Source organism: Bos taurus, chromosome 10, assembly GCF_002263795.3.
Source record: "Bos taurus isolate L1 Dominette 01449 registration number 42190680 breed Hereford chromosome 10, ARS-UCD2.0, whole genome shotgun sequence".
Lineage (NCBI taxonomy): Eukaryota > Metazoa > Chordata > Mammalia > Artiodactyla > Bovidae > Bos > Bos taurus.
Window position 1 is genome coordinate 65426407 of NC_037337.1, and position 9539 is coordinate 65435945.

General features: G+C 41.2%; 1 non-coding gene and 1 pseudogene across 1 annotated transcript; one reads left to right on the forward strand and one right to left on the reverse strand.

Annotated features, from left to right (window-relative positions):
• The first annotated feature begins 1417 nt into the window (after positions 1–1417).
• Positions 1418–6166, forward strand: LOC100138078 (dihydrolipoyllysine-residue acetyltransferase component of pyruvate dehydrogenase complex, mitochondrial-like; annotated as a pseudogene).
• Positions 4956–5028, reverse strand: TRNAS-GGA (transfer RNA serine (anticodon GGA)). The gene has a single exon. It is a non-coding gene; the product is annotated as a tRNA-Ser (tRNA).
• Positions 6167–9539: the final 3373 nt, after the last annotated feature.

Genomic DNA, 9539 nt, shown 5'->3' on the forward strand with positions numbered 1-9539 from the left:
AAAACAACAAAATTTGATTCTGTGTTACCTTGTTCAGCTCAAAAATGCACAGTAATTGTAGCAATTTATTATTGAAAATGGACTTCCCTGGTGGCTCAGTGGTAAAGAATCTGCCTGCCAATGTAAGGGATGCAGGTTCAATCCCTGGGTCGGGAAGATCCGCTGGAGGAGGGCATGGCAACCCATGCCAGTATTCTTGCCTGAAGAATCCCATGGACAGAGGAGCCTGGTGGTCTATAGTTCATAGGGTCATAAGAGTTGAACACGACTTAGCGACGAAGCAACCACCACCAATATTGAAAATAGAAATATACTCCCTAGAGCAAAAGAGCTAATGTATTCATTTGCTATTGAATCTGAAATTTTAAAAGTTTTAATGAATACACAAATACTTGCATATGTATTTACTTGCCTTTCTGTATTCTGATCCAATGTTTAAAAATAGTCAGGCTCCATGTGAGCTACCAATGACAGCATCTTGAGTTATTTAGAAAGTTTTCATGAAAGAAAAAGGAAAAATTCATAAAGTGATTTAGCTATTGAATCTGCACAAGCCAATAAATATTTGCAAATTTGCTGCAATTCTTCTCAAATACTTTCCTTTCTCGAATATATTCTCTTCTAGTTCATGAGATTTCCACCTCCAACCACTGGGAAGGGAAAGGATTAATGCATAAGCCAGGAAGATAAAGCAAAGTTCGTGCCTTAAAATTTTTTTTTCATTTTAAATTTATATAATTTTTTTCAAATAATTGAATTTTGACTTCATTACATATTCCACAGATTTTTTTTTGAGGGGGGGACCTGATACTACTTTTTAAAAACTATTTTTGCTTGGAGGATAATTGCTTTACAGTGTTGTGTTGGTTTCTGCCCCACAACAATGTGAATCAGCCATGAGTATACCTATGAATCAGCCTAGAGAGGTGGGATGCTGTGGGGTGCAGGACGGAAGGAACATTTTAATATATTTTTCCTGTGCTGGGTCATCCTTGCAGGACAAGGCTCTTCTAGAGCTGTGGTAGGGGGCATAGTTGTCCAGCGGCAGGTGGGATCTTAGTTCCCTGACCCAGGTCAAACCCGAGCCCCCTGCAGTGAAAGCATGGGGCCCTAACCACTGGACCACCAGGGAATTCATTTGTTTTTTCTTATCTAAAAACAACAGAAAGTATTTTACATGCCACCTGGATGATGTGATTTTTTAACAAATCAAGTTGTAAGAAACAGATAAAAATCACAGCTAGGGAAGGAGAAAGTGAGGATCAGGAGAGGAAGTCTTTGCATAAAAAAAAAATTAAAATGGGATCACAAAATTTAAAAAAATTAATTCACGCCAAGGTATCATCCATAATTTAAGTTACAATTAAGAATCACAGACAGCGCTCAGGTCCTGTCCTCCCCAGAGAAGCCTTCACCACAGAGCCCACCACCTTCCACTCCTCTCTCAGCCTAATTCTCCCAGATTCGGTCTGCTGGAACGCCCCTGCTCCGCGTGGCTCTATAGCAGCCTCCCTGACCCGCTCTGGGTCATCCTTAGTCCCCATTTCACGGAGAAAGACCGTACGTTAACCACTTTTCTGGTCCGCGGAGCCGGTGTAGCGAATCTTTGCAGACCGTTTTACGACAACTTGCGGCTGCGCGGTGCGGCTGACGGCAACGCCGCGCTGTTCTTGGAGAAGTCACTCCGGAGACGGCGTTGCTTTTCGGATGTTGGGTCTGTGGCACTATGTGGCGCGTCTGTGCGCGACGGGCTCAAAATGCACCAAGGGCAGGATTCGGGGCTCAGTGGACGGCCTTGCAGGAGGAGCCGGGAGCTCCGTGCGTGACCCCGCAGGCTGGCTCGTCACACCAGCAAGACCACAGGGTATGGCAGGGTCCCCGCATTGTGCGGCTGGAGCCCCATCTCTTGGGCCACACCGTGGAATCGCGTCTTGCTGCAGCTCTGGGGATCGCCTAGCCGCAGCTGGCATAGCCTACCCACGCATCAGAAGATTCCATTGCCTTCAGTTTTCCCTTCAATGCAGGCAGGCACCATAGCCCGCTGGGAAAAGAAGGAAGGAGAAAAAAATCAATGAGGGTGAACTAATTGCAGAGGTTGAAACTGATGAAGCTACTGTTGGATTTGAGAGCGTGGAGGAGTGTTATATGGCAAAGATCCGTGTTGCTGAAGGTACCAGAGATGTTCCAGTTGGAGCAATCATCTGTATCACAGTTGAAAAGCCTGAAGATATGGAAACCTTTAAAAATTACACACTTGATTCTTTGGCAGCACCTGCCCCACAAGGAGCCCCGGCATTAACCCCTGCCGCCGCTGCTCCATCACCTGCACCTTCTGCTCAGGCTCCTGGTAGCTCATCTCCTACTCACATGCAGGTGGTTCTTCCTGCCCTGTCTCACATCGTGACCATGGGCACAGTTCAGAGATGGGGGGAAAAAAGTGGGTGAGGAGCCAAACGAAGGAGATTTATTGGCAGAGATAGAGACTGACAAGGCCTCTATAGGTTTCAAAGTGCAGGAAGAAGGCAAAAATCATGATCCCTGAAGGCACACGAGATGTCCCTGTAGGAACCCCACTCTGTATGATTGTAGAAAAAGAGGCAGGTATACCAGCGTTTGCTGACTATCGGCCAACTGAAGTAACTGATTTAACACCACCAGCACACCAGCTAGCCCATCCATCTTCAGGCCACTGGCCAGCTGCTCCAGCTGGACCAAAGGGAAGAGTGCTCCTTAGCCCGCTTGCAAAGAAGTTAGCAGCAGAGAAAGGGATTGACCATACCCAAGTAAAAAGGACAGGACCAGATGGCAGAATCATTAAGAAGGAGATCAACTCCTTTGTGCCTATGAAAACTGCTCTCACTCTAGCAGCCGCTGTGCCTCCCCTAAGTCGAGGAGTGGCTCCAGTTCCTACAGGTGTCTTCACAGATATCCCAGTCACCAACATTTGCCAAGTCATTGCACAGAAGTTAATGCAATCTAAGCAAACAATACCTCATTATTACCTTTCTATTGATGTAAATATGGGAGAAATTTTGTTGGTACGACAACAAAAAAGAAGATGCTACAAGGAAAAAGCAACATTTCCATCAATGACTTCATTATAAAAGCTTCAGCTTTGGCATGTTTAAAAGTTCCTGAAGGAAATTCTTCGTGGTTGGACACAGTTGTAAGACAGAATCATGTTGTTGATATCAGTGTTGCAGTCAGTACTCCTGGAGGACTCATCACACCTATTGTATTTAATGCACATATAAAAGGACTGGAAACCGTTGCCAATGATGTTATTTCTTTATAAACCAAAGCATGAGAGGGTAAACTATAGTCACGTAAGTTCCAGAGTGGCACTTTTACAATCTCAGAGTTTTTAATCTCTGGATTAAAAACTTCTCTGCTATTGTTAACCCACCCAAGCATGTATTTTGGCAATTGGTGCTTCAGAGGATAGACTGGTTCCAGCAGATAATGAAAAAGGATTTGATGTGGCTAGCATGATGTCTGTTACACTTAGTTATGATCATCAGGTTGTGGATGGAGTAGAGGGAGCCCAGTGGCTTGCTGAGTTTAGAAAGTACCTTGAGAAACCTATCACCATGTTATAATTAATCCAAGAATTTCTAGACTCTCCTAGGTCACACTGTTTCATTCTTAGCAAGGTATAAGTGTGTTATGAAATGGTGGTTCTCTTTATTTTAAGGTTAACCAGTTATTTTTGAGTCTGTCCAGATATTTGTAATGGGCATTACTGAATTTTTTAAAATGCCAATTACATCCCAATATTGTGCACATTTAATAAACACCAGATTTTAAGCTGTGTACTCCTAGTCAAGGGGCCTGTGGCATAGCCCTTTGGTGGCAAGTCCTTCCACTAGAAACACAGAGGTAGAATTGTGGTTCCCTATTGAAACAGACACATAAAAGTAACCTTGATGAGACCCTGAGGTTTTGAATTTTAATTATCTCAAATGTTTTGATTAGATTTGAGAAAAAGAGAAGAAGTTGGGAAAACTAGTTCTCTTGGAGAAAGGATTTGAACTGAAACTTGATTTTGGAATTTAAGCCTAATTTGAAATTTTCTGTTATATAATATTGGTTTATCATGGATGGGAAACATGGAGAACTTAAAGGAAAATATGAGAAAATTTTAAAAGTCAACATTTTTATAGGACGGCTCAACCAGCTGTTCTTTGTTTATTTTTCCATGACTTCAGAAATGACCAGCTCCTTGGTATAAATGAGAATTTGTGTGGGTATCTATTTAAACAATTTAAATGTGTCATTTTGAGAGCAGAGTTCTATAATTGCCTCAAATAAAAGGATATGCTTATAGAATTTAACGGAAAAAAAATCACAAATAATATGTTGACATCATGAGATGTACTTACGTAGAAATGGACTAATTTTAGTTAGAAACAACACCAGTAGATATAACACAAAAATAAGTGTAAATGATAAAATAATACATTAAAAGAAAAGCCTTCAGCTATAACCTGCTGAGCTGTGTGTCTTGCAAGCCTTCCATAACAGGATTAAGCCAGAGAAACTGAGCTCCTGGAAGCATACATAATATTAATAGATGGTGGTGAGTATACTTTACTTGAAAATGGGACATTAAACATCAATATCCAACATATCTTTGGTACAATTACATAACAAATTGGATAATGCATTTAAAGTACATACTGATGTGTGGTTATTAGGAAGATGAATGCAAGTAAGATGACCATCGTCATCCTTGAGGCTCTGTTATTTCTTTTTGAGGCTTACTTATTAAAAGACTGACTCCAAGTCTTCCCTGGTGGCTCAGGGGTAAAGAAGTGAAGTGAAGTGAAGTGAAGTCGCTCAGTCGTGTCCAACTCTTTGCGACCCCGTGGACTGTAGCCTACCAGGCTCCTCCCTCCATGGGATTCTCCAGGCAAGAGTACTGGAGTGGGTTGCCATTTCCTTCTCCAGGGGATCTTCCTGACCCAGGGATCGAACCTGGCTCTCCTGCATTCCAGGCAGACGCTTTAACCTCTGAGCCACCAGGGAAGCCCAGTCCACCTGCCAATTTAGGAGACAAGGGGTCCATCCCTGGTGCAGGAAGATCCCACATGCTGTGGGCCAGCTAAACCTGTAGGCCACTACTAAGCACACACACCATAGACCGCGAGAGTCGCAACTTCTGAGCCCACGTGCCACAAGTACGGAAACCTGCACGCCACAAGAGAAGCCACTGCAATGAGAAGCCCAGGCACTGCAATGAGAGAGTAGCCCCCATTTGCTGCCACTAGAGAAAAGCCCACGCAGCAACAAAGACCCAGCACAGCCATAAATAAATACATAAATAAACACTTTTTTTTAAAGTCTTAACTCCAATGATCCATGCGTGATTTTGACCCTGTTTGGTTCTACCTCATCACAGAAATGTTAGTATTTAATGAAAACAACACAAGGAGTGAAATCTGTTCACTAAAACCTGTTTGTAAGGCCTTCCTCATAACCTGCAGAGTGTCAGAACTTGTGCATTTTTGACTCACTGGATTCTGCTGCTTCACACAACAACTTAAATAGGTCCAACCATACTTGCTAGTAAAAACATGTCAAGGGCATGCTTGGGGTTCAGAAAATGGGGTGTCCCATCTGCCCACTAGAATGTACAGTTCATGGGATGGGAATCTGCCTGGCCCATCACACAATATTCCCTCAAAACTTACTGGAGTGGCCTTTTCCACCGCGTTTCTTGTTTTTGAACTTCCACTTGTCTCACATTTAAAGCAGTGTTACTTGCCCTTTTCCCTGTTTTGCTTTACTTATCACAACAAAACCCCTAAGTCTTCTATTCTTAAATTCTTCATCATATCCAGACCTACTCTTCCTATATAGAGCCTTAGTTGCCATATTCAGAGCTAACAACTAAATAAAAATCAGGGAAAAAACTATTTCTTCTCCCAATGCAAGGGGCCTGGGTTCAATCCCTGGTCAGGGTACTAGATCCCACATGTCACAAACAAGACCACGTGCAGAAAAATAAATATTTAAAAAATAAATAAAAGTTCCTATTTCTTATGAGGTTGTTTCGGAAACATTTCAGACCCATGATACTGTATTTTCATATTGTAAAACAGGTTTACAATAATGGATGCTATAGCTTCATAGAGCATGATGTTGAGAATAATCCTCACCAAAGATCAGATAGATCTTAAGTGATATGATATTGCTGAATTTACCATAGTCCAATACTGGTCTTCCATCTTGCCTGTCTGTATTACAGTAGTAAAATGTACAAATAAAAGCATAAAGTTACCACAGTAAAAATAAAATAAGTGCTGTGGTCCAGAAACTCTGGTCAAAGTCCCTCTGTAGCTTCTCTAGACCTAGAGCTCTTCCAGGGTCCACATGTGCCCCATTCCCACTCCACCTCCTCAGGACGCCTGCACTCCCTCACCCTGCTGCCAGCTTCTCAGATGAATTCAGGAACCCTCCTGCAGCCTCCCCTAATGGTTGTGAGCAACAGTACAAGTGAGGTGAGTGTGTGATGTGTTTACACTTTTAAAGATAAAATTACAAATGCCAATAAACTATCAAATAATATGTGAATCTTCAAGACAAGACTTTAAAATGTGTGAAATTATGAGTGCTATGTGACTGAAATTTGACAGAATATCCAAGACCACTGACTATCACTGCACAGCCTTCATGTTCTGTTGAAGGGAAGGGATATTTCTTTATTTATTTTTTTTTGGGGGGGGGAAGGGATATTTATATAAATAATTTAAAACAGTGATTTTTGCTAAAATGAAGGTAATAAAAGTTTACAAAATATGACTAAATTTTTTTCCCATCTAAACATTACTTTCCTTTCAATAGATCACCTAGATTTGTTCAATAAAAATTATATTACTTCAACATTATCTTTAAAATTAAAAGATAAATTAGAATGAAAAATATAAAGAAATCAGAATGACTTAAGCTGATTATAAATGCTTTTGAAGATGTAATTAAATCTTATTTATTTTTACAAAGTTAAGACTAATGCTTATATAGTTTAATACCGTTTACCTGCCAAAATAAAGATGTAACACTCCACTCATATTTCATCTAAAGCTACCAATCTGAGAACAGTACTAATTGTTTAACATGGTAAAATGTAAAGTATTGTGGTCCTTTAAGACTGTATGAATTCTATGATAATTTGAGAGAAATTGGTACTTTTATTCTTCTCGCACTTTTCCACTTTGTTGTCATTTTCCATTACTTCATTCAGAATGACTCGATTGCTTTGTTTATACAGATCCTGTGCCTTTCTTGTGGACATTGTTTATAAGCATTTTATTATTGCTCTACATATCATGGAAAGATTGTTTCCCAATTCTATTTCTAGGCATGCCTTGCTATCCTATAGATAAACTATTGATTTTTGTGTTTATAGCTTTTGTCAACTTTAGGCTTTAGCAAAACAGTGTCCAAAAAAAACCCACTGAGCAGGCAAGGCTTACTTTGCTGGATTTTCTGAAATAAGAAAGGAAAACACCCTGGCAGAATCTTAAAAGCCCAGACAGGGAGTGGAGAGAAAGAGTGGAGTGGTGGTTTTGTAGAGTCTGACTGCTGCTGCTGCTGCTGCTGCTAAGTCTCTTCAGTCGTGTCCGACTCTGTGCGACCCCATAGACGGCAGCCCACCAGGCTCCCCCATCCCTGGGATTCTCCAGGCAAGAACACTGGAGTGGGTTGCCATTTCCTTCTCCAATGCATGAAAGTGAAAAGTGAAAGTGAAGGGTCTGACTAAGTGACAGATTCTCAGATGAGTGTTGTGAGATCGGGACTCCCTGGGACCTGGCAGCATGTGAGACACAATAGCTTCATACTCATGTGCATACGAGACCAAGTTCTGAGCCGAGTTTGCTCAACAGTCTTGATAATTCAGGTGTTTTTACTGATTTACAGTTGATATTCAGGGCTAAGTATTTCCCAGAGCCAGACTTACCCTGTCTTTCATTTTTCTCAGCCTTTACATAGTGACAGGAATGTATCTTGGGGATGAATAGTTTCTAATCATGGGGAAACCCAAAACCACATGGGTTTAAACTCTCAGCCCCTCTCCCTTGACATCCATATCAGCCCAGGGTGGAGATTACAACACCATTGTCTGCAAACAGAAGCGATTTCCATCTTCACTGCTTTTTGGTGAGTTCTGGATATATGATAAGGCTCTGCTGGCAATTTTCCAGAATCTATTACTGTCAGATTTGCTATTTCTTTTTGCTCAAAGATCACTTGTTGGATCATTTGAAGGGACAAAGTCCATTTCTCAGTATTTCAGATTTTGGTGATGACACTTTTGAGCAAAGCAACTTGGAAAGACATGTTTCCGGGGTTTGTAGTCCTGTATTCAGCAGAAGCGAAGGGTGCCCAAGCTCTATTTCTGTGAAACATGGACTACAAAGTTGCTAAGTGTCGTTATTGTTCAGGCAGACATCTTCATGTCTAGGTTTGATGGGAGTTTGATTTTTCTGGCCACTTGACCCAGTGTTTTGTCATTTACAAGCACTTATTGCTTGATTCCAATTACACAGAAAATCACCTTTCTTATTGCAATGAACTAGCATCAGAGGAACTGGTTGTTATTCAAAGGAGCACAAGTAAAAACAATAATTATACTGAACGTGCATCTTAATCAAAAGACACCCAAAGGAGTGACTCAAAGCATCAAAAGAAAAATTAAAGATGGGAAACATGAACACATTGTAGATAGGAGGTTTGAGTATCTGTTAATAATCTAGATTGTTAAGTGAATGAAGAGGAAAGCAAGGATGCAAGGAGAGAACACAGGAGAGCAGACTGAAAGAGGACAACCTGCCTCTGACTTTGGGAGCTCGCCTGCTGGGTCTTCTGGAGAAGTTATCTCCTGGATGAGTTGTCATCTTGGTCAGTGTGCTGGGATTAGCTTTACGGCCCCTGAAAAACTGACTATAAACTCCTTGAGGGGCCTGGCTTGAGATCTCTGGACATCTTTTACATCTTTTAACTTAAAGATGTATACTCACTCCTGCTAAAAGTGGAGGGGGCAAGTTTTGAGTAGAGACCAGTAGTAGCTCTGGTGACAGATGGAGATATTTTGAGAAGAAGCCGCAGAAATTCAGACCATGAAGACCAAGCTACAGGCCCAACAGATCTTAACAAGACGGTCTTAATTTACGAGAGTACGAACTGAAGATACCTAGATTTTTTTTGCTTGAGAAAAGTTGAAAGTGAAAGTGTTAGTTGCTCAATTGTGTTTGACTCTTTGCAACCCCGTGGACTGTAGCCCACCAGGCTCATCTGTCCATGGGATTCTCCAGGCAAGAATACTGGTGTGGGCTGCCATTTGTAAAAATTTAATGAGCTGTAATTAATAATTTATGCACATTTCTACAATGTAAGCATGTTATGATTAAACATGAATTTAAGTGTTATTGACCCTTACTGTCATATATTAGAAAGTCCTGCCTACCTCCTAGGATACACGAATGTGAAATTTAAAACCTAACTTTAGAAAATATTTGAAACGGTATTAACTTCCCCTA